This window comes from Sprattus sprattus (assembly GCF_963457725.1).
Source record: "Sprattus sprattus genome assembly, chromosome: 4".
Classification (NCBI taxonomy): Eukaryota; Metazoa; Chordata; class Actinopteri; order Clupeiformes; family Clupeidae; genus Sprattus; species Sprattus sprattus.
Window position 1 is genome coordinate 21,159,805 of NC_137923.1, and position 24,488 is coordinate 21,184,292.

At 42.6% G+C, this 24,488-nt stretch overlaps 1 protein-coding gene across 4 annotated transcripts in view; it reads left to right on the forward strand.

Moving 5' to 3' along the window:
- The first annotated feature begins 13,038 nt into the window (after nucleotides 1–13,038).
- Nucleotides 13,039–24,488, forward strand: part of ctnna2 (catenin (cadherin-associated protein), alpha 2) — a 374,072-nt gene continuing 362,622 nt past the window's right edge. For all 4 annotated transcript variants that reach the window (XM_080836552.1, XM_080836554.1, XM_080836553.1 and 1 more), the window contains exon 1: nucleotides 13,039–13,191. The gene's annotated coding sequence lies outside the window, so the exon portion shown is untranslated. The remainder of the gene's footprint in view (nucleotides 13,192–24,488) is intronic.

The following is a 24,488-nucleotide window of genomic DNA, read 5'->3' on the forward strand; positions in this document are numbered from 1 at the left end:
CCTATTATGGGTGTATGAGTATGTGAGCCCAATCTATGGTTTTATTACCATATTCTTAGTATGCTGCAGAGGTGAGAAGACGGAGTGGAGCTAAGATCTCTTGAATATTTTTTTCTGGCTGTGACTCTTAACCATTGATTTATTTTTTGCTTAATGGCGCAGACACAGCTCAGACAAGACCATGTGCACTTAAACTCAATTCAGAGAATGAGTGTCCCAAAAGAGGAGCTGAAAGTCATGAATAATCCATGGTCCCACACGATCATGGCCTTCATTGTCACATTGATCTCTGTCCATGCCTCTCTCTCTCTCTCTCTCTCTCTCTCTCTCTCTCTCTCTCTCTCTCTCTCTCTCTCTCTCTCTCACCTTTCCTGCTTCTCCCTCCATCCATTTGCATATATCAATTGAACTGTTATGTCTGTTATGAACAGCTGAAGTAGAAGTTTTCCTTTTCATATAAAGAAATAGCGGCACACAATGACCTGGAACTTAGGGCATTCATTTAAAAGATACTGTTACACGCATAAATCTTTTCTCTGTAATGTGAGGGCTTCATCTCACGTATCTTTGCTGATGTCGTTTTGGCGTTTCTTTCATTGTTCCTCATGTGTGGCTGACTCTTACCTGCTGGTTGTATGTGTATATGTGTTGGGATGATATGTATGTATATTTCTCTGTTTGTGTTTGTGTGTGTGTGGGGGGGGGCCTGTCTATGTGGCACCGGCAGAGCAATGTGTCGGTTCACTATTAGGTTCTGGAATGTTCCTGGGCTGTGGCAGTGTATGAATCATTCATGATGCTGTGGCAGTGACAGAACACTGTGTGCGTGTGTGCGTGTGTATGTGTGTGTGTGTGTGTGTGTGTGTGTGTGTGTGTGTGTGTGTGTGTGTGTGTGTGTGTGTGTGTGTGTGTGTGTGTGTGTGTGTGTGTGTGTGTGTGTGTGTGTGTGTGTAATAGAAAGAGAGATGGGGAGATAGAAAGAGAGAGAAAGAGAGAGGGAAGGGAGAAAGAGTGTGTGTGTGTGTGTGTGTCTCCTCAGCACTAGTCCTCTGCGATGCAGCTCAGCGGATGACAGGATGATGACATGCTTACTTTCATATGCCTGCTCCAGTCTCTTTTCATTCCTCTCGCTTGGCTAGGACACACTGGCAGGTGACCTTATGCTGTACCGCACCACACAACAGCTCATCAGAGCAGACCTAAGCTTTTGACAGACAGGACAGAGGTATGAGGCTATTAATCAGAATTAAGTCATTTAGAAATTAGAGTGATGACATTCTCAAAAAATAACTAAAATGACTATAATGGCAATGGGAATGGCAATATCTGCTAACTGGTAATATCTAAAGAAATTAGACCAGCCTTTATAGAAAAAGTAAAGTAAGTTTTGCTTCAATAACAAGTTTTTTTTTTTTTTTTACCATGTTTACCTGGTTTACCATGTTTATCTGGTTGGCTAAAGCATGACATGGACATACTTCCATGGTAAACATCTGTCAAGAAGCATCAGAAGCTCCTTTCCATTTGTGTCACATAATCAAATAGTTTGGTGGCCACATGTTACCGAACTGCATCTCAAAGATGTCTATAAGATTTGGAGTAAGAACTGGAGTATGTTATTGGTGTAATGGGCCAGTAAATACCAGCAACCCATGATATATCCACTGCCATTATCCATTCCTTCAGGTCATAACCCTGTATTATGTGTAGCCCCCCTATGGAGTCATACTGTGCATTATTCATGGACTCATAATGAGACTGTAGAGGTTATTAAATGGTAACTCCATCCGATTAAGCAGCTCTGTTCTTAGGCATATAACAGCATCCTTGACTAATATAATTACTGTGTGTGGGTGATACATACTAAATATGTAATACACTAAATACCCTTCATTATGCTTGACTGAATGTGACATGGAAATCCTTCAGTGGGCTACTTTCCAGTAAGGTCCTGGCCAGTTGAATCAGTTTTCTGTTTCCATTTGAGAGCTCCAAGATTTATTCTTAGCCCACTCACATATGTCAGTGCATGGTAAGACCTGCCATTGACAGCAGGCTTAATCACCTAAAGCCCCCTCACAGTGGCCTTCAAGCCATATATCCCTCTATTAGGGAGGGAAAATGGGAGATTTTTCATCCCTGGCAAAGATCCAATACAGGGTAAGGTGCTAAAATGAGAAAATGGATGGTAAACCTAAAACCTCAATATTGCAGCCCCCTTGGGCCATTGTCAGAAGGATATAGGGCGATGCTACAAATAGGGTCTGCTTGCCTGGCTGGATGAGATGGGGCGCTGGAGATGCGGAGAAGTCTGCAGCAGGCTTCCTTCCTTGGCTGGCACCGTGCTGTCATCATGGTGAAATGCAAACTGCCTGGAGTTATTACCCTCTGCCTTCTACCTCACAATCACACCTCATTATATACAATTCTTAAAGCCCCATGATACACCCACAGTTATAATACCATCCCACAAACTTAATACAAATCTGCACTTTTTAAACGTAAAAATATCACAAACGTAATAACTTCCCACAAACGTAATAACTGGTGCCTACCACAAACCTAATAACTAATTTCTCATGTGTGTGTGTGTGTGTGTGTGTGTGTGTGTGTGTGTGTGTGTGTGTGGGCACATGTGCGTGTATGCATGTATGTGTGAGTGTGTGTGTGTGTGTGTGAGAGTGTGTGTGTGTGTGTGTGGGTGTGTGTGTGTGTGTGTGTGTGTGTGTGTGTGTGTGTGTGGGTGTGTGTGTGTGTGTGTGTGTGTGTGTGTCTGTGTGTGTGTGTGTGTGTGTGTGTGTGTGCATGCACGTATTTGTGCACGCATGAGATCCTCCCCACTGAGAGCTCTGATGGCTTGGGTGGAATGTTGTCTCACTACATGGAGCGAACTGCATGTTTGCATGTTTGTTTTATTGAAAAACATTGTTGTAGCTGTATTGTGTGGATACTTTTTCAAATTTCAAACTTTTTTTCTTTTTTTTTTTACTTCCAAAATTCAGGTCGCTATAGGGTATATGTTAGCCTATTTGAGAGGGGCTAGACTACAACCTCTGGCTTATGAAAATGCACTTGCTGTGAAGTTTTACATCACCATTAAAGACTTGTTTTTACCCCAAATAGGTGGATGAGATCAGAGATGGAACTTTTGTTTTATTGTTGTCTATTAAAAGACAAGAGTTGGAGGCAAAGGTGTTATTTGCTATTATGTTTTGGCAAAAATATATTGATACAAAGGGCTCTGTAGATGTATTGCAGGGTAAAACAATACTGGTCATCTAAGATAATCTGAACTGAATTCATTCTAAGTATTTTATTTTGAGGACATTAAAAAAGAAGGCAAACATTTGCGACAACATACTTTTACAACTGATATTTTACCCTCTCACAAATACATTAACTTCCTGCAATCATAATACTTATTACGTTTCTGGGATATTACTTATTATGCATGCAGTGGGCAAAAGTTACTACGTTTGTGGGAGGTTTACATCTTGTGGGATTATTTATCTAGTTATTAGTTTTAAAAAGTGCAGATTTGTATAACATTTGTGGGTGCCACAGTCCCACCTGCCCTAATGAAGCTGAGCGACTGGCACACATCATCCATAAGTCACTGCTGTTGTGATGAAGGTGAGGGCAGAAGGCCATCGGGTCAGTGGACCAGGCTCCCGTACTTGGGAACCACTGCATTTCATTCCTCACCCTTGTAAAATAAACAAACAGAGGATAGTGTGTGAAACATAGTAGTTCTAGACTGCAGCCAACTGCAAGCAACCCTGCCCTTTCGTGTCTCAAGCAGGGATGCGATAGTGAGTGTTTTGGCGGCTGAGAAAGGAAAGGTGACTGAAGTGAACATTCTGCAACATCCCCTCATTATATTTGATTCATAACTAGACTGTTCACCGTCTTTCTTTCCGCTGCCTTCAGGCAATTAGATAATGCATTTTCAGGCTAATGCATTTTCAGGCTTTCAGGCTTTTAGGTTATCATCCTAAGGTCAGTGTGTATCTCAGGGCTTCTCACAGGTTCCCTTGCATGGTTTGTGTCTTGTGGGGTGAGGGGTGGCCCTTGCCCTGAAAAGAATCCATATTTCAAGCTGACACCAATCTAAAAGATTCATCCTTCTCATGTATTAAATCGTGAATGTTCTTTAATTCATGACTGAAGGTACAGACTCTCCGAGCAGAATTCAAGAGTGGGTTATTTTTATCATCTAGTATTTTTCCCCCCATTGTGTGGCAGCCATATGGAATAAGAAAATAAAGCTTCAGGCAAGTGCACCTCATTTAAAGTCTACTTTTACTAATCTTTTTTAATTTATTAAATGCATTTCCTCAACTGTGATGTCTGCAAATGTTACAATGTCCATGCAGGGAAAATGGAAGAAATAACTAACGTTATGAGTCCATTCCAGTATGTCTGCAGGCGTCTTGCATCTCCACGTTTACACCAGGATTGGTTCACTACTCCATGAATACGGACGTTAACTGAGAGAGGCTCAGCCACTACAGTATCGCACACCATGGAACCACAGCTGTGAGGATTTCAATGGGAGGCTAATTAGAGGTTTTGATTACAAGTTCACTGATTGAAACGTTGGCCTTAGAGCAGTAGTGAAGGTCTTGAGAGCCAGAGAGCCAGAGAGAGAGGGGGGGGGGGGGGGTCACGATAGTAGTCTCTCTGGTGGTTGGGATCATGTGAATGTGACAGTGACAGGGGGGGCATGCAGATCAGGGAACCTGAGGAGCCAGTGACGCGGAGATGACAGCGCTAGAGCAATTAGCTGATCAGACAGCAATGCTGCTGCATTCATAATCATGCTCCATGTATTTTAGTCACTGGGGCAAGTCTCATTTGAGTCCTTTTGTCAAACAATCAGCAAATGAAATGGTTTTTGATGGATTGTACTGGCTCAATCATGGCTCTTACATCGCTGTAAATTGTAGGGAATAAAAATGTCTCTTTAGTTAATACCATTTCTTTTAATACCATAATCTTTTTTCTGGCTCCATTCAGGTCAATGATACAAGATGCACAAGGATTACTCATGGTGGGAAGACAGGAGAGGGATACAGGGTCTGTACTGACACCATTAACATATGACCTCTTAACCATTCTTGCAAATTGTCTTGTATTCTTTTGGCATTACTGGGTTTTTCAAGACGTAATGAAATGTTTGTTGAGTGCAGGCTTACACTTAGTAACTGGTTACTCATCCAGCAGGTTGAATATTTCACATGTCTTACTTAAGTGATCTTGAGTGAAGAGATCTTACGCTTTCCCTTTCTGTATGAGCATGCGTAAAATGTCTTCAGAAAATGGTCCTTTAATATTAGGAGTACTGACATCAATAGGGATATTCAGATGATATTATACAGTACTGTACAGTACTGTATGTCTGATGTCGGTAGACAACTTCAAGTTCATTCATGTATTTCTATGAGACCAGATATGGTGGTGCATTCTGAGTCTGAGTGTACTGTTTACTTTATTGAGTAAACAATTCCCTTTGAATATATGATGAGGAAGGGTTTGAAAGGAAGAAGCTAAAGTATGCGGAACTGGTAGCAGAAGGGAGACAACGAGGTTGGCAAACACACGCAAGACCAGTCGAGATAGTTGAGGCATTGTAGCTAAATCAACCACAACACTTCTGTAGTATTTGGGTTTTCAAGGACGTACACTCAAAGCAACTTTAAAGAAGATGTCTGAGGCTTCCAAAAAAGCAAACCGGTGTATCTGGCAGAGACACTCGCAGACTACTTGGGGACGTGAATTAACTTGAGTATGAAGGTGGGGGGTCTGAAACCCCTTAAACCACTGTTGAGCCTGCTGGAGGTGTCGGGAGCCTAATTAAATGAAACACTGAGGAAGGTGCCTGCTTGAAAAACCCAGTGAAATGCTCATGAAGGCAGCGTTGTTGTTGTTGTATCCATGCTCAGGTCCCATTGGGCAGTCATGTTGTGGTTAGTACTTGTAGGCTACAGACAGTGCATGTTGTACTGTGAAGGACGGCCTTTATGGATCCCGGGTGTTGCAACATATCTCAGCCAGTCGATCATTGTTTTTGTATCCTGGTGTGCAGGATCTATGTTTGGGCAGTTTCTTTATTGGTTAGGTTAGGTTGCTGGCTATTAGTACTCGGCCACTGTCCCCAACCAAAAGCACCAGGAATTTAACAGTATTCCTGTGTATGACAAAAAAAATATTAACCGTAGTCTGGTTCCTATCTGAAAACTGACACATAATCTTTTACTGCATAACTATTGCATTTCTGCAGACAGATTTGTTTAGCTTCGGTTCTATTGATCTTATCTGTATTTATTAGAGTTCAGTGGTCTGATAAATATCTGTGTGATTAAACTCATAGCTGTGCCGTGCCAGCGTCGGGGACGTCTTAATCCAATTAGTGACCTCCTACAGTCATCTTGAGATTGCCACCGTGCAGGGATAAAAAATTACCGACCTGAGCTGAACTTGTCCTTACTGTATACACACTGAATCCACTGCAATGGAATGACATCTTTACAAAATTAAAATGGATTCACTTCTGTGACTTGACTGATTGCACTCTGCATCCTAATATCGATTTACATCATTGTGTATTTGATGAACAGAGATTATGATCCTTGACAACTTCCCCCCCTCCTACCTGGCATATTCTGGAAGCAAAGGCATTATCAGTACATGCAGCACTCCTTGTCGCACCTGTGGTAAACTCAATATGGCAGTGATTGTGTACGTCTCATATTCTAGGTGAAGCCTCTGACAAAGCAATCCGACCTGCCATAGAGGAAAGTCACTAGGGAGAGCAAGGGCACACTCAAAAAGTTTCCCTCTTGTTTTTTTTGTGTTGAGTTTAGGACCTTAGCAGAAATCAAGAATAAAAATGCCAACAAAGGCTGGATTTGATGAGAAAACATGAGTTTGAGCTTGGTATAGGCTGTTTCTGACCTATCCCTAAGTTGAATGGTCACAGTGATAAAAAGAAACATTTGTATGTCTTTGTATGTTCTAATGCAGAGCTTTCCCTCCTGTTGTCATCCAGGACCAAAATCCACAGCTGGATACTGCTGTAGAAAAACCAGCAACAAGCTGACAATTGAATTATAGCAGCTAATATTACTGCTCCCTGCCTCGGCTCATTGCATGGGGCAGAGCTAATGAGAAACTTGAATCTTCCCCAAGCATTAGCTCAACTCCTGTGTGGCCATCAATCTCCTCCAGTGTAGCACTAGGCTTTTACACAAAATAACCTGAACAGCCCCATTCACCGCTGGGGTTTACTTCCATGCACACAAAACACACTGAGGACAATTATTTTGTCACAGTCTCTTACTGCAAAAAGCAGAGAGAAAATCTATGTGAAAGTGAAGTTGGATGGAGGGTGGAGAAAAGGCGTGAAATGGCTGTTTATGAGAACCAAGAGATCATTACTGTGTACAGAATGGGCCCGTAGCTGTGAGGAAAGCAAGCCTGATACCTGACAAATTCAAGCAGTCCCAAATGACCTCACTGTAAACTGCCCTTCAGGCTTGACAGCATGCTTAATATTTTATGAGTTACACTTTATGTTGAGCTTCTAGGGATGTTAGGTTGTGTTTGAGTTCTGCTTTAAAATGTTTAATGCGCAGCTGGTGTTGTGTGAAGACTTACCTAATTACACTTGGCATGCACAAAACATGTCGTCATGGGACCCTGCATGGAGTAACCGTGGTCCCAGAACAGACACCACCCTGATGAGATCACTTCCTGTCCAGCTGGATGGTGGCTTTCAACATGTGTACCCAACAGATGGGATTTATACTGCTATGGCCTAATCTCTGGCCAAGAAAAAAAACATGGATTCCCAGAGTTTCAGTGGGACAACAGTGTTTGATAAAATACACAATTCTAGCACCCGATTGGATTGATATACATATACAGCAATATGACCAAAGAACATTGGCTTTCAGTGGGAAAAAGATTTGTGTCTCCAGACACTGGCTGCCTTCTTCCAAGTGAGGCTGATGTATTGTAGATGAGGCTGGGCATGGGGCAGCAGATGGTGAGACTGGTGGTGAGGCTGGGTGGGAGCAGGACCCACTCGGGGAGCCCTAATCTCCCACTAAAGCCCCAGCTCCATCCACAGAATGGGGCACAGGGAGCACACAGCCCACCACTACACTCTTGGGAGTCCTGCAGCTGTGTGGTAATGAAGCACTTGTATGTGCATTAATATCACAAACAGGCACTCAAGAGTGAAGTCCCCATCCAAATGCTATATTAGAGTTAGGGGGCATTATGGGCTTTCTAACACTTGAAATGCCTATACTGAAATGACATGAGGTTTTTCAACAGCATAAGGACAAGAACAATGGCCTTCTTCACAAGAACAGCTAATCTATCAATACTCTATTTTCTGCCAGCCCTGGACCATTAAAGGTCATACTCTTAGTCAGTACTTCATTGCAAAAAGGACAATATTTACCCTGGCGATATCCCTTACAGACATTTAATATGACTTCTTTCTTGATCTCAGTCTCATCCAATGTCCATGTGAGGAATGATTCAGTAATTATCTAGTCATTACCAGCTGAGGAATAATCTTCAAATACAACACCCTGAACTTGCATACAGCATGGCATCAGTCCAAAAACCACCTAGCCATGAGAAATTATGTGCTGTGTGACTGAAGACTTAAGAGGTGCAAATATGTGATGGGTGACTGAACACTGAAGAAGTGCAAACAAAGCAAAACCGTCAGCAAAGCAGCGCAAGTTTATGGTAACAAACACATGGAAGTGGGGAACACAGTGCACTGGTACACACAAACATACATAATATACAATAAATGTACACTGCTGTTAGACACAAACATATTCATTAGAACAAATGTAGATTGTTGTTAGACACACACATTCGCATTATAATAGACCCTTTCATGGTATGTTTCAGTTTTCAGACATGATTTAATGATCCTATAAATCCTCAACAGTTGATGCATCGGACACTTTTTTTCTGTTGGGAAAAATGGCAGCTGAATATAAAGGTTTTGATCATGCAATCTCCTTTGATCTGTGTAATGCACCATCATAAGATGAAATAGCGGATAGCTTAAGAAACACGTTGGACAGGGTTGCATCAGTTAAGATCAAAAAGAGGTCACGTTATAAAATATCACCATGGATATAAAGCACCATCCGTGATATCTTAAGATATTGTGTAGAACAGGTGTACAGGCAACACAAAGAGGTCATATGATCAAATATCACCATGGATAAATAGCACTCTCTGTGAGCTAAAGATATTGTGTACAAAAGTTGAACAGGCATGGAGAAAAACTAAACTGGTTCAAATGCTAATGAGTCAGATTTAAGTTATTTGCTCTTACTGAGAGGGTTACAGAGTAAGATGTTAAAAAAGAATGTAAGCTGGCAGTTCATGTCTGTTACAACAGGAATTCGTTTCTATCAAAGTTAACACTTCATGAGCAAGATACTTGAAAAAGTGGTATTTAATCAGCTAGACAACTTTAAAAAAATAACACAGTACAGAGACTGCTCTAACTAAGATAATCAATGTTCTTAGACTCAGCACTGCAAACATGGTTTCAGTTTTTATTCTGTTAGATTAGAATGCTGCATTTGACACAACATACATTACAGAGAGGCAATTTTATATTAGCCTTGGGGATCATGTATCAAAGAAATATGACATATCTTGTGGTTTTGCACAAGGAAGTTGTCCTCGTCCCCTTCTCTTTTTCATTATGTATGCTATCACTAGCTAATGTCTTAATGGAAAACACAATATTAACTTTCATAGCTATGCTGATGATGCACAACTATACATTTCTGTCAAGCCTTATGGTATACATGCTTTATGCACCCTATCTACCTGTTTGTCCAAAAAAAAAACAATGGACAAGCAAATATTTTATGAAATTCCAATAAAGGACAAAAATACTCTGAGTTGGCCCCTAAAGCTAAAAGAGATGCACTTTTTTATAAGGCTTATAAGGCGACGTAACAAGTTTGGGTGTAATGTTAGACTCTGATTTAAGTTTTAAATCCCACATAAGAAGGTGACCCAGACAGCAGCAGGTATGCCGATTATAAACTAAACAGGATGCTAAGAAGCTCATTCATGTTTATATTTCAAGTAGACTGCACTACTGAAGTGCTCTGTTTACGGGTCTTACAACATAAGTCAATTCAGAAACAGTTAATTCAGAGCAGTTAATTCAGAGCAGAAGAGAGAGCATGTTACTCCAGTTCTAGCGACACTGCACTGGCTCCCTGTATCTTTTAGAATTGATTTTAAAGCCGTTTTACGTCTACGGTTTAGCACCCTCTTACATCACTGAGTCCCTGTGATTTTATGTCCCTTCACCGTCCCTTAGGTCCTCTGCAGGTCGGTTAAACATTCTGTAGCGACACATTCCAAAAGTTCTCCCAAAACTTGAATTGGGATGAAACCTTTGTCCACTACACAATTTAACTGCGGAACACTGTTAAAGCATTAGAGAAGGCTCAGTGGACATTTTAAACGGAAAATTAAAACATTTCTTTTGAATTAGTTTATAATTGGCAACATGCTTTTTAATATTATTATTTTTAATCCATTATTTTAATTATGTTTTTTCTTTGTTCTTCTTTTACTTGCTTTGTATTTTAATATTGTGACTACCTTGTGGCAACTATCTTTGTTTATTACTGTGTGGTTTATCTGTTATTATTGTTTTGTATTTTTGTTGTTTGCTGATATGTAAAGTAGGGCTGCATTCCATGTATGGAAAGTGTATTATTATTATCATTATTATTATCATTTAAGGAGGGAAATTCTTTTAGAAAGTGTGTTTGGGGAGTTTGGTCAACCCACTGGCTTTTCTTCTGTGCAGTCTGTGACTTTGGCTTTTACCATGTCTGTTCTATTCGACCAAAATAAGATCCTCCAGTGCCGGCTACTTTATGAGGAATCCCAGGGGATGACACAACTACTCTCCAATGCACAGGCTCTACCTCCCAATTATCACTGTATTGAGACAGTTCCTTACTTCTCTCTAAATGCATAACAAACCAAATGTCTATTGGGACTAGTGAAAGAAAAATCTTACCCAGTCTCAGGAGTTGGCTTTACACCACACACCTCACAGTGCATAGATTTTAGAGTCACACACTGTTAAAGCACAACTTTAACTCTGATGCAAAGACTATGACACAATACTACTCAATACCTTATATTTATTTTTGCACAAATCTGTTTTGCCAGCATATGTCTGATGTTGCCATTACCAGTTAAGCTTTAAAATGGTAGTTGTCACCTGACCTATAGTGCATAAACCATTTCTGCACATTAGCTATTGGTTTTGGTTTCGTTAATGCATGAAGTAAAAAATGAGCCAATTAAAATATTGTAATTACAACGCACATGATGAATGCATGGGTTGTCCTCTTATAACATCCTAAGAAGTCCAAATGGTCCCTCATGACGGCCACTTTCCCTCATATCATTCAAATACAAATGGAATAAAGCAGCAAAGACCTTCCAAGGGCTCTATTAGATGGAGGACAGTCTTTGTTTCTTTGAAAAATGATGATCACTGAGAATATGTTATATGCCAGTGATATTTTTATGGTACTTTATTATTCAATTCATCACAAAAGAAATTTAAACAACAGTGAGTCATGTAGGCCATGTGAAAACAATAATGATCATTTCTTTTGAGGTGCATATGCTTCTTTGATGTTGGAATATTGTCATGTATGTTATTCAATTGATTTTGGTATATCAGTGCTGCATAACAGGAAAGAAAAGCTGGGCACATACCATCAGAGAAGACAATAGTGTCAGCATGCAGTGGAACCAGAAGGGACTGAAATGTGAAAGTGAAATGTGAAATAATGTTGCTAGGAAACCAAAATAAATCTGAAAAACTTTTACAACTTTCTGGAAGAAAACTAAATAAAGTAAAACTCATAAAAGAGGCTCCTACAAAAGTGTGGGAAGAGGAACTTTGATAGAAAAATTCGTTTTGACAGTAAGTTTATATTACACACAGTAAGCTAGGTCTAGAGCAGTAGACATTTGTGTTTTTTACACTACATCTTGATTTTTAGCGAGGCTACCTGCTTAATGATTAAAAACAATGAAATATGCAAAGATGTCAAGTAAACAGCAGAAATGGCATTTCATGTTTGAATGACAGGGGACAACTGGAGAACGTACTTCGTTCTCGGTAGCCTAATTAACTCTGCAGGTAATTTTTGAAAGCTTGAACAGGAAGCTTTGTTGATGGGTAAGGCTTCATTTAATAATATAAATAATAGAACTGCATTAACTACAGCAAAACACCTGGCGCGACGTAAAAGCTGGGATAAACAAACAGTTTTGAAAGTTGCGTCCGCTGCTTGCCTTGCATTTACAGTCAAGCCGCAGATTTGGATTTGAGTTAGTGCAAAGAGCTGGGAAGATAAAATCATTCCAACTCCAAGGTGTGTCACGTGAGAGAACATACATGTAGCACCCCATACTAGAGAACAACAAAGTAATTTTGTAAAACCACAATGTGAGTAGTTTAATTGGACGCTATTCTGACTATCTATACTATCTGATGATTGCTCAATTTATGGTCCAACAGCCCTACGGTTGCTCCGGTTACTGTAAAGAACACTCTATCTATCGCATTTTCAGCACCCAAGCGCTGTTCAGTGTTCACATGCAGAGAACGCTGAGCAAGGACATCCTCTTGTCCCATTTCTGAAGCCCTGGAATCATTATTTGGCAAGGAGGCGCTGGAGATATCAGTCCGTCTGTCCGCGAGTGGGTCGCAGGAACTCTTACGCACAATACTGCGCATGCGAGATCGAGAGGAGGCTGTGGATTTGACAGTTCTGTGCGGCTCACTATATTGCAAGGACCCCCTGCTCTATGCGAAGCTGCGCACTGTGCGCGCATACTCAGCACCTGTCTTCTCTGTGGCTGGGGATTCGGTGGGAGGGGTCAGTATTTGGCAGGGAGCGGCGGAGAGAAGCATTTCCTAGATACCGACAGCAACGCGTGCGTTCGTTCTGGTTCATCACTGAAAGGCAAGCGAGAGGATTTTGGTATTTTAGCAAACGAGACAGGCTAAGAGGGCAGTGTCTTTGGAAATACACTTAATATACTACGGCTTCTGTTGGAATACAAGAACTGTCATTTGCAAAGGTAAGCAAAACACTTGACTCGTTAGCCAGCGCTGCTGTCTTTCCTATGTCTTTCAGCAAGGCGAGGTTTATGATAAGGCTAGCCATTCTCATCTGGTCTCTTAATTATTTTACCTGAACTTGAAATAAAATCAACACAAGAAAGCGGAATGGCGGCATTTGGACATCGTTGCACTTAAAAGAACGTTTTCCTCGCATGCTTGTGTTTTGCATCTCACCACTGACCGTTATTCATGCCTAGCAATGTTAGCCAGAGTGCTATAACACTGAGATTGTAGGCTAGAGATTTATGCTGTCTTCCACCATAGCCTAGCGTTTATCTTAGAGCTAACTCGATAGCTAACTGGCAATTGCCGCTCAGCATCGGCATGGTTGAATGTGAAACGGTACCTTGTAATTAACTCTCAGTAGGGTCACGATGGCAGTTCAATATCTAAAAAAGAACCGGTAAATGTATTGTGAGTTTTCGTCAACCAGTGTTCAAACCATCAAATCAGTCCCCTCCAAGATAACAGCGGACCTCCGTTCATTGTCAGTGCGCCTCACGTCATTTAATCTCGCCGATGATGTTCCGTTATTCTTTGTCTCTTAGCTGTAATTGCCCTTTCCCCATCACATAGTAATACTATCTTCCTATCTTTATCATTGAATTTACTGTTGTGTATGTTTTTTGAAAGAAATAAATAATGTACTGTTGCCCGGAATCATTCTCAATTGCAAATTCAGAGCCTGCCTGGAGTAAGAAGGCTGTCGCAAATACTTCACCCGCTACTTTGTAGACAGTGGTTTAAAATGTAACAGATGTGCGTTATTGTTTCAAATACGTGTGCTAGTTTCAGTAGGCGCTGTGTGAATAATTGAAAACTTGTGATTCACCCTTTCGCAAAGAGGTATAGAAACCACAGCTGAATTTATCACAAACTGCCTTTACATCTAAGTCAACAGAAGGCTAAGCCTTTGGCGAGAGATTCGCGGTGAATTATACAAGACACATGGTTTTGTCAGTTTTTGATGATATTCGTTTTGCGCATCTCACTATGCAGAATACAGCAATATAAATTAAAGATATTACAAAACACTTCATAGATGCGTGGAATACAATACCGAGTCAGCACATTGTTTTACCGGACGAGTCATCCGAGCAATTCAAAATTCTTGTCTTGAGTTGCGATCGAGCTACTGTGGCTATTGCAGAGGGTCATAGGCACAAATAACAGCGCAATGTAGAACACAGGACACATTTTTCCCGAAAGGTTTTAGTATATGTCTACTTTTATTCTGAAATAGACCAACTGAAGGGCACTATCAGGATATATCTCGTTTCACATCAGCCTACTTAGCAGCCTTGTTTTAGCGCACACTTCCGAAATGGTTCATTATAAGATGAGCACCTTTACAACCTATGAATGTTACTGTGAACTAGGTAAACCTCAAGAGGTCCTAGACTCATTTGTGAAGGTGTGTATATTCCTGCAGAGTATGATCCTCACTGTCCGCCTGAGGACAGCCACCAACTGGCTCTCCCTGTGCTCTTCAGAGTAAGTTGGGATAACTCACAGTTATGACTATAGCCTACTGCAGGGCTGTGACTAAGAATGTCATTCATGACATGCTATTTCTGTAAGATGACCTGAGTCTGGAATTTGACCAGCCGAGAGTTGGTACTGCACAGCCAGATTTAGATCTTGAACTTTTGATTGACATGGAGGCGTGTGAAGGGAGATCCACGGGGCAACAACATGGCACTGCTGTGACAGTGTGCTCTGTTTACCACGGGTTAGAGTTGCCTCAGGCCAGCTGGTGCATGTACAGTACATTGCTTAAGATATCTTAACGGATACTTGTGACTAGGCGGTTGGGTATTTTCTTGGATATTTCTGGAATATTGTTCACACAGCATTAGTTATAGTTTAGGCCACCATCACATCACATAACATTACATATTTGCATTTTTAAATCAAGTTATTCTTGATTAATATTTAGAATGACATATTACCTCTCCTGAAAAGGCCTTTTTGTTAGTTTCGTCCAAGCCTTTAGTTAAGCAATTCACAAACCACAGATGCATTGGTTGAAGTGTCTTTGAATGAGCTCTGTGTGGGGGAGATGAGCTTGGTTGGCTTTACGCGCTCAGAAATACATTGTTGTTGTGTTGACACAATGAGGCTCCCCCTGCACACCATGACTGCAATGTCTGCTGTCCAGGGAGACCAGAGGCCCAGGCTGCGCATCTGCTAAGTCAGTGGAACGACTCAACAGAGCCTGCCTTGCCTTGCCCTGCCCTGCATGTTCAGACAGAGACACTCTGGGTCACAGTGGTCTCCAGCGTGGCAAGGGCGGTCCCTCTCCTCTGCAGACGAAAATGCGAAGTGCTAATGAGAGATTGGGGCTGAGGTGTTTAATAGGGTGGATGGGAACGGATTAACCAACGAAAAGTCTGAGATCTAGATCGATAGCACACGTCTCATTCTAGAGGCTTGTATTGATCATACCCAGAAGATGTAAGGTTATTATAGTTTTTGTAACTCAGAAAGTATTGCTGAGATCCATTTCTCACAATGCTGTGGATCCTAGTATGCTCAAGGATTTAGCAAAAGAGGTCATTCTTGAAACCTGATTATAGCGAATACATGATTTATGGTGATTATCTATAGATGCATTCATTCTCAATGTACACTTCTGCAGTGTGGCTTGGTCTAAAGCACAACTCTCACATGTGTCGTGTTTTGAGTCCCCTTGAGACTGGGAAGTGGCCTCCTGTTTTTATCATTTTACTGAGCACAGTTACACAGAGGAGAGAGAGAGGGAGGAAGAGAGAGAAAGAAAGAGAGGGGAGAGAAAGGGGCCTCACTACTCATTCTCATTCTCTCTTCTGTCAATCACCCTTGACAGGCCACACCCAGGAGACTAGGCTCCAGACGCTGTGGCTAATTAACATGTCCAGTTGCCAAGAATGGAATCAATTTTAAAAAGTCTACAACAGCTCAGAATGACTCAGTTAATATATGAATGTCTGCTCTTGTTCATCTAAATCATGTTGAATTGTATCTCTCAATGTGCTGATCACTTAATGTAACCGATGATTAGAATTACAACCGTGCTGGTTTCTCATAATTCTCAAGTAGTTTCCAGTCAGCCAATTAAGAGGTGAAATTACCTTTGGTAAAGCCTTATGGTCTCAATTAAAGTTATGAGTAACATATTGCAGTGGGAAATAAAATATAATAAAATAGAAAGTGTGCCCATGGGAGGGAGGCCTTTGTTACCTGCAGCAGGAGATCATCATTCTGTTGGCTAGACCACTGATGGTGCTTCTGAGGCCCTCGGAGGTCTCTCAACAAGCCATTAAGAATACCTTCAGACAATGTATATGGGTGTGTATTGTGATATTGACAATAATCTTCTAGTGGAGCGCATTGACTGGCTAGATCTAACCTTACCTAGAGTATCATCAGAGTATTCATATAGCACTCTTAGGGCAACTTTCCAGGAGGAGTCTCTGCTTTGCTCTGATATTTATCCGACTAGGCCGCATGGTTAATCCTTTGTTTTGTTTGTGGGTATTGATTTTTAAGTGTGACATGCCCAAAGGGTGCCAAGCTCCCGTTGTCTCCTTTGAGTGACTCAGTAACAGCTGCCTGCGGCCCGGAGCTCTTTCACACGCACGCTTTTCACTAGCCCCTTCTGCTGCACCTCCTCCCATTGTTCCAGCAGGACTCTAACACCAGGAGCAGCGCCATAGCTGTTGTGTGTGTGTGTGTGTGTGTACTGTGCTTTCCATTGTCTACATGCAGTCAGTTTGAGAGGAGCGAGACCTCTAATGCACTCTAGCACATTCCCTTTGCTTTTCCTCGAGGCATCCTTCTCCCAAATGTAGTTAGCTCTTTCTTATATAAAGCTTTGAGAGTCTTAATGGTGCATTACCCTGCATTATGGAAATGGACAGAGAGCTTTCTCCCCGGCTGTGCCGTGACAGGCTCAGACAGCTGAGTGCAGACTTGATGGCATCTTTTGGTTGCTCGCCGATCCACCATTTCCACTGAGTCATAGGCTGCTGGATTGTTGGGCATGAAAAGGATACACAATGTGAATTACTGGGGTTGGCTCTTGTCATGGTGTGTTCTCTCAGAATTTCGCAGGCAGCCCGTCAGACTTCCATGCTTGATGACGATTGGCATGCGCTTCAGTAGCCCTGCTCCGCTGTCTGAAGCTTGTGCCCACTGCAGTTGTTTTCGCTTAGGCCAAACTTTCTGGGGAAGCTTCACCCGCCTTGCCTCCCGCTGATGCCCATCTAAGTTGAAGTGACAGCTGGAGCTGTGCCCGGATCCTGGTCACCGACTCACCTGCAGTATACGGGGAAGCCAATCAGGAGAGTTCAGAGTTTGTCTCGGAGCGGTAGATGTGCGGGGTTGTTGGGTGGGGTTAGGAGGATGTCTCTTAGCTGCCTTTGAGTTATTAAGTATGTCTAAACTGCCACACAGCTGCCATCTTTCTTCACTGAGTACAGCTGCTGATATTACTGAGGTCAGAAAAAGTGAGGTAGCACTCTAAACTCTGCAGGGAGACAGCAGTGTCAGCAATGCAGATATGGCTTCATGCCTGTCACTCGCATACTCGCATGGATTCAGATTCCCCCCCAGTGCCTCATGAGACTGAAAAAGGATCAAGATGAAATCACTCAGGCAGAGGCCAAAAGTGCTGCAGTAAGCTGATAGGTTAGTGGTGTGCGTTTGTAATTGTTACGATGAGGAGACGTGGATTGCAAGGAGGTGATGAGAACTGCGGACTTTCATGGCTTTTGACACATGGGTTCTGCAGTGAAGTTCACACACACACACACACACACACACACACACACACACACACACACACACACACACACACACACACACACACACACACACACCTGTCAGACTCGGCCTGTTATGTTGTTTCCCTCCAGCAGGAGGTATGATAATGAGCCTATGGCTCCTCCCGTTGAGGTGGCCTGTGATCTCTTTTTCATGCTCCGTGGGCCTCCAGACCTCACTGTTGTTTTCTTGAATCACTTGATGTTGAGGGGGGGGTCACAGGTCACTAAACACTGAGTGACCGCCTGTAGCCTGTAGTCTGTGTGTGTGTGTGTGTGTGTTTTGGGTCAGGTCATGTGAAGATGAGGTACAGGAGTGACAGCAATGCCAACCTGTTCCGGGGCCTGCTGAGCCGATGGCTCTGAAAGCTCTCCAGAGTGGATTTCATCAGCACGACTTAATGGACTTTCACCTGTGCCAGTCCCTGGAGCAATTATAATTTGGAATGGATAATTATTATTTTTTTTATATTAAAAGCAGACCATTTCTAGCTTTTAAACTAGCATTAAAATGCTTCACGTAGGGTACATACAAACGTGTTGTTTGGGCATGTGTAATTACTAGGTCATTATTCCGTGCTGATTGGTGTAATTGCTACAATCATCTCACCAGCAGTACTCATCAGCAGTACTCTCCTAAGTTTTATTTCTAGAACTTCACCGTTTACCCTTCATGTTCCATAGACAAAAGACAACACAGCTATAGAGCCATGATTACAAGAGGAAACTGCATCCAATTCAATGTTAATCTTTTAAACACAGCTTGACGTGTGTAATTTCATGCCCTTCATTTCAGCCAGTCGCTCAAGCTCTAATTTACTATTCACTTGCTAGGTTGATGGGGCTCAGTCAGTCAATAGGGCTGCTCAAGTAGTTTCATTTCAATAGCGGAGAAGTACTGACTTCTCTCTCACACAGCCCTGGGGGGGGGGGGGGTTGGGGGGGGCATCACTGGCCATCTACGGTTCCCCTTCCTGCTCCACAATGCATACAAAACAGAGTATGAAGATGTGAAATAAGCGTATGCTACTTCTCTTATCAACTGCGGTTGTCATTTGAATGCTACGTAGCTCAGAGAGTTGGGTTGAATTCGGCACAGCGCGGATTTTTCACACTGGAAGAGAGTGTACACTCTCTCTGAGCTGGGAGGGTGTCAGAAGTGCTGTGATGTGCCCATTTTATAGTATCGTCTTAAAAATGAATCATCTGCCATTGGGCATACAGGAGCAGGGAGGTGGCAGCTGTATCTGCTGATTCTCCACCACTTCGCATTCTGACCCTAAACAGCATTCTCTCTTTCTATGAGGATTAGGCGGGCGCTGGGGGAGAACCGCAACGCTGACATTTTGTTTTTCCCAAACGGGTTGTGTGGAGCTTGGGTACCACAGGTAGCGAGCCCTCAGAATCCACTTCACAGGGAATTCACTTTGTTTTGCCAGACAGCAACGGTATGCGGTTATGTCATTTGGCATCCAATAATGGCGCCTCAAGGTTGTAATGCCTTTTTACTTTGTTGGTCCCCCTAACTCCGCCTTTGAAAGTAGGCTACTGTTGAACATAGCATGAATGTTTTTCCTTTTACATCCAGCATTTACCCAACGATGTGAACTACCTCACAATTTAGCACACAGGTCTGCTTTGTCAACCTTGCACACATGTATAACGATAACCAAGTTGCATCAAGCGGTTGAGTACAATCTGTTTAGTGACAGTCTTGATGGTCATGAGATGAGTGTCTTTGTGTTGTGTGTGTGATTCCATTCTCTTCAGACTTGCTCTGCCAGAGACCAAAGACACAGAACTGAAAAGTGGATGGCCTGAGCGAACCCTGCTGAATCATTCTCTGCTGTTTTTGTCAGCTTTTTAAAGACAGCAATGTGTGTGAACCTGATTCATTCCTCCTTCAGACATCATTCTGGCTGAGAGCAATCCTGGCAAGTCGCTGGTGCTGCTTTATATTCAGCAGTGAAATGCCACAAAACAAGAATGGGGGATTCCAGCAAAAGATTTCTTTAAGGAGAGACATAAGGATTTTGCATTTAACCCCAAACCCCCAGTGAGAAGCCAGTGTCATGATTAGATGTTCTTCATATGTATGGTGGTGCAGGGGAAGGAGTGTGATGCAAATGACAAAGTTATCCTCCTGAATCGCCATGTCACTTCCTGCCTGTTTAATCAGCCTGCCCTGGACAGCTGATCACCCCCCGTAGTTAGCAGAGAGCAGCGCTAGATAATCAAAGCTTTGGAAGGATCTTTGTGTGTGTGTGTGTGTGTGTGTGTGTGTGTGTGTGTGTGTGTGTGTGTGTGTGTGTGTGTGAGTGTGTGTGTGTGTGTGTGTGTGTGAGTGTGTGTGTGTGTGTGTGTGTGTGTGTGTGTTTGTGTCTGTGTGTGTATGTGTGTGTGTGTAAGCATTTGTCACATGGTTTCCTTTGTCCAGACAAAGCCCTCCTGAGCTGGGCTTTTACTTATGACTCAGGTGTTCAAAATGAATGGTGTTTGATCTTTTGCAGTGGGTTTGTCTTTTATGTGTAGTTGACTGTAAAGAGAGGATGGCCAGAGCAGGGGCACATGTGCGAACACATTTAAACACACGCACACACACACACACACACACACACACACACACACACACACACACACACACACACACACACACACACACACACACACACACACACACACACACACACACACACACACACACACACACACACACACACACACACACAGTAGAGCTGAGGCTACTTAATTGGCTCTGAGCTCACTGCCAGTTTCATGTGGACATGTGTGGGAGTACGTGTATATATAGAGTGCCGTCTTTATGTATGTGTTAGGGCTGTGTATTGGCAAAGACTGGTGGTATGAAACATATCATAATACAGGTGTTGCAAGTCAATATTTTGCGTAATATTGTGATACTATGTAAGGCAATACATTTCGTTTTTTTCTATTAGTGTGTGTGTGTGTGTGTGTGTGTGTGAGACAGAGAGTATGAGTGTGTGTGTATGTGTTTAATGTGTGCATCTGTGAGGAAGTAGGCCAGTGTATCTCCTTTGAGTGACCATGCATCTATGTGTGAGCGCTGATAGCACAGGACCGGCTTCAGACACTTTGTTTACTTTATCTGCTTCTCTTTCTTGCTTCTATTGATAAAGCTTGAGACTTCAGAGAGAGGCAGGGAGAGAAAAGAAAGAGATAGAATGAGAGAGAGGCAGAGAAAGGGAGAGAGAGAATGAGAGGGAAAGGGAAAGAGAGAGATAATGAGAGAGAGGCAGAGAGAGAGAGAGAGAGAAAGGGAGAGAACAAAAGAGAAGAAAGAGGCAGACTGACAGTGTGAGCCACAGCTTATTTCAGATTCTCAGAGCCTCCGCCCAGGCGTCAGTCACTGAAGACACATAAAAGTGTCTGCGGCACACCTTGGCTGCGGCACACCTTGAGCATAAACCTCTCTGATTGGCTGCGGCACACCTTGAGCATAAACCTCTCTGATTTGTTAACGCCCGCCTTATTAGCCCTCATGTGACCAGGCCAGGACTCATCGTCAGGCCAAAGCCAGGACATGATAAATCCCAGTGGTGGGTCAGCATCTGCAGAAGGATAATTAGATTGCTCTGACATTTGCGTTATGACCCTTCTGTGTTGCACTGCACAAATGTTTACAAGTCTTAGAGCAGAGAGAGAGAGAGAGAGAGAGAGAGAGAGAGAGAGAGAGAGAGCGAGAGAGGGGGAGAGAGAGAGAGAGAGAGAGAGAGAGAGAGAGAGAGAGTGATATAGAGATAGAGCAACGCACAATTAATCTAATCTGATAGGTAAACTAACACAGAAGGGGCCGCTGTGTGTGGCAGATTGGAATCACTGATGAAAATCCTTTGCAGATGCCAGCCAGAACTGGAGCCAGATGAGACACGGTGCCTAGGACATGAAGCTGAGCAGGCTTACGTATGAACTCATTAAAGAGGCTGTAAGACATACAACAGGCATGAGAATCACTCACCTTTCAGCGAAATTCGCCGTTTTGAAAACAAAATAGGTGACCTACGTGAATCGTGTAGATTCGATGAGTTTTGTTTTTGTGTGGAGGGGGGGGGGGGGGGGGGGGGGGTTGGACATATTTTTCATATTCAGATGACATGTACATTTGTACTGAACTAGTGCTGGCGGCGGCAAGGTGCTCAGTGTTGCCAGATTGTAAATTGCGTATCATATCAAAGGCTCAAAATGATCGTATTTGGAGGATAATGAATTATATCTGTCAACACTGGGAAAGTTTGACCAATGACAGAGCTCGCGCAAGAAGGTGGAACGTAAGTGATACCCTTTCCAAAACGTGTAAAGACGTAATAACCCATTTGTGAAAGACCCAGAGAAACAATAATATCCGACGAGGCAAAATCCCGGACAATTTTGGAATCCCTGCTGGACGCATTTTTTTTGTGTGACCGTAATGTTAGCATATAAAACGTTAAAACATGTGTTCGGTAACTTAACGGGAAGATTCATTTCAAGGGGCATAACCTTCAGATACAAGTATGAAAAAGTTAGCAATGATGTGATTAGCCTGGTTACGAGACGGCTACGGTGTGAATAACTGATGGAGTAAGATAATTTAGCTACATTAACTCAAACGCCACGGAGACTCCCTGTTCTAACTTTGAATCGCTCTGTTGGGGCAAAGTGACCATTGCAAAGGTGTTTGACTACAGACTGTTAACGTAGCAAATAATTCCTATTTCAGCCAGTCAACCTACAAGCCTTGCAGGTATAAAACCAATCATGACGTCAGATGACCATTTTCAGTCTCGTTACCATAAACAAGACCCAATACAGTGCAACCCTGAGCACTGACATGATAAGCACTTTGGTGACAAGAAAGGTGAGCATGGCTGCAAAGGGGACTCTTGTCACATGGAAGGCTTCAGTGATGCTCTGCTCAAAAAGGCCAAGTCGCCAAGCTATGAGGCAAAGCAGTCAGAGCAAGTGCCACTGGAAGTAGATAGATGGATACTTTAATAGGAGCTTAACATATATTTAAATATATACATCCAGTTATTCAGCATAATAAATCAGCGGCGAAAAAAACAATAGAATCATATTTTCTTGACAAGAATTCCATAAATGAAAAGAGATCCTTACATTTTGCATCATTTAGTACTTCTAAAGAATATATGATTGTATTGTTTTTTTCGCCGCTGATTTATTATGTTGAATAACTGGATGATGCGAGTGCATGGAAATATTAACGCGAAGGGCCTCGCCAATAAAATGTATTGAAATCTGAATTACATAACATTGTATTGGCTGTCAATCATGATGGAAGAGTAGACAAGTTAAGTTATGGCATCTCTCGTGGGGGCTATGCATTAAGCCATTTGTGGTGCCCTTACCACATTGTGCCTCATATACTGTAAATGATAGACCCAGTGACAGGCTGGCATGAAATGGCTTGCATAATACTAAGTAAGGAGGCCAAAATATTTTTTGACTCATGGCTGAAGCTAAGTTTCTCCAGCTCTCCCCAGGTTGGAAAAAAGCATCTCAAACTGCATCAGATTGACGCTTTAAAATATGGCATATTTAAATTTTACTTACAGGGGGGGCACGCCCCCGGACCCCCCCAGAGGGGTAATATCCTCCTCACCTTTTTCACCCCTTACCCGTTTTCATGCCTGATACAAGATGCAGCCTCTGTCGGAGTCCATTGTTTCTCTTCCGTATACGGATCATATACCAAAGAAGGGGTTGGGAGGGATGCCATGTTCTGGACTTTAGGTCATACAGTCAGATTGTTTTCCGGATAATTTGTGATAGATATCAGGATGTAAAGCAAGCTTGCTTACAATTTTTTTTAATTGTTTACAGCAGCTTAAGGCCCTAAGTTGTAATTCTGCTTGTGTGGGATGCACTCTCACATAACATGTAGTCAACACAGGACCTGAAGGCAAAGACAGCAACTGAACAGACACAGTGAGGACTTATAGGAGCCAGTGACAACCCCTCTCTCGGACAGACGGTCTGGTAGACTGTGGACAGAAAGTCAAGCAGATGGACACATAGGGGGAACAGAGGTGCGGGCCCCATGAGTGGTCAGACTAGGAGCTTTTGAGCAGGCTGAAAGTGGACAGACGGCAAGTGAGGGAGAGACCTCTGCTCTGTGAGTGTGTGAGGGAACCTCCACTCTAGCAGGTCAGGGGTATGTTTTCTCCAGGGACGTGACCTGTTCATCCCAGGCCAGCGTCGGTGTTACTCTCACTTAACGTATCAATCGTAGGTCAGTTATCAGGCACTCCGTGTATTGCATTGTCCACTGTGTGTCCCGCTTTCTGCAAGCCACAGCCATCTCAAACATCATGACCTTATTTTAGAATGCTGGATGCTTATCAAAGTATTAACCTCAATTTGTGGACCAAGTTAATCCTCATAAACAGGGTCAGAGAGGACAGAGAATGAGA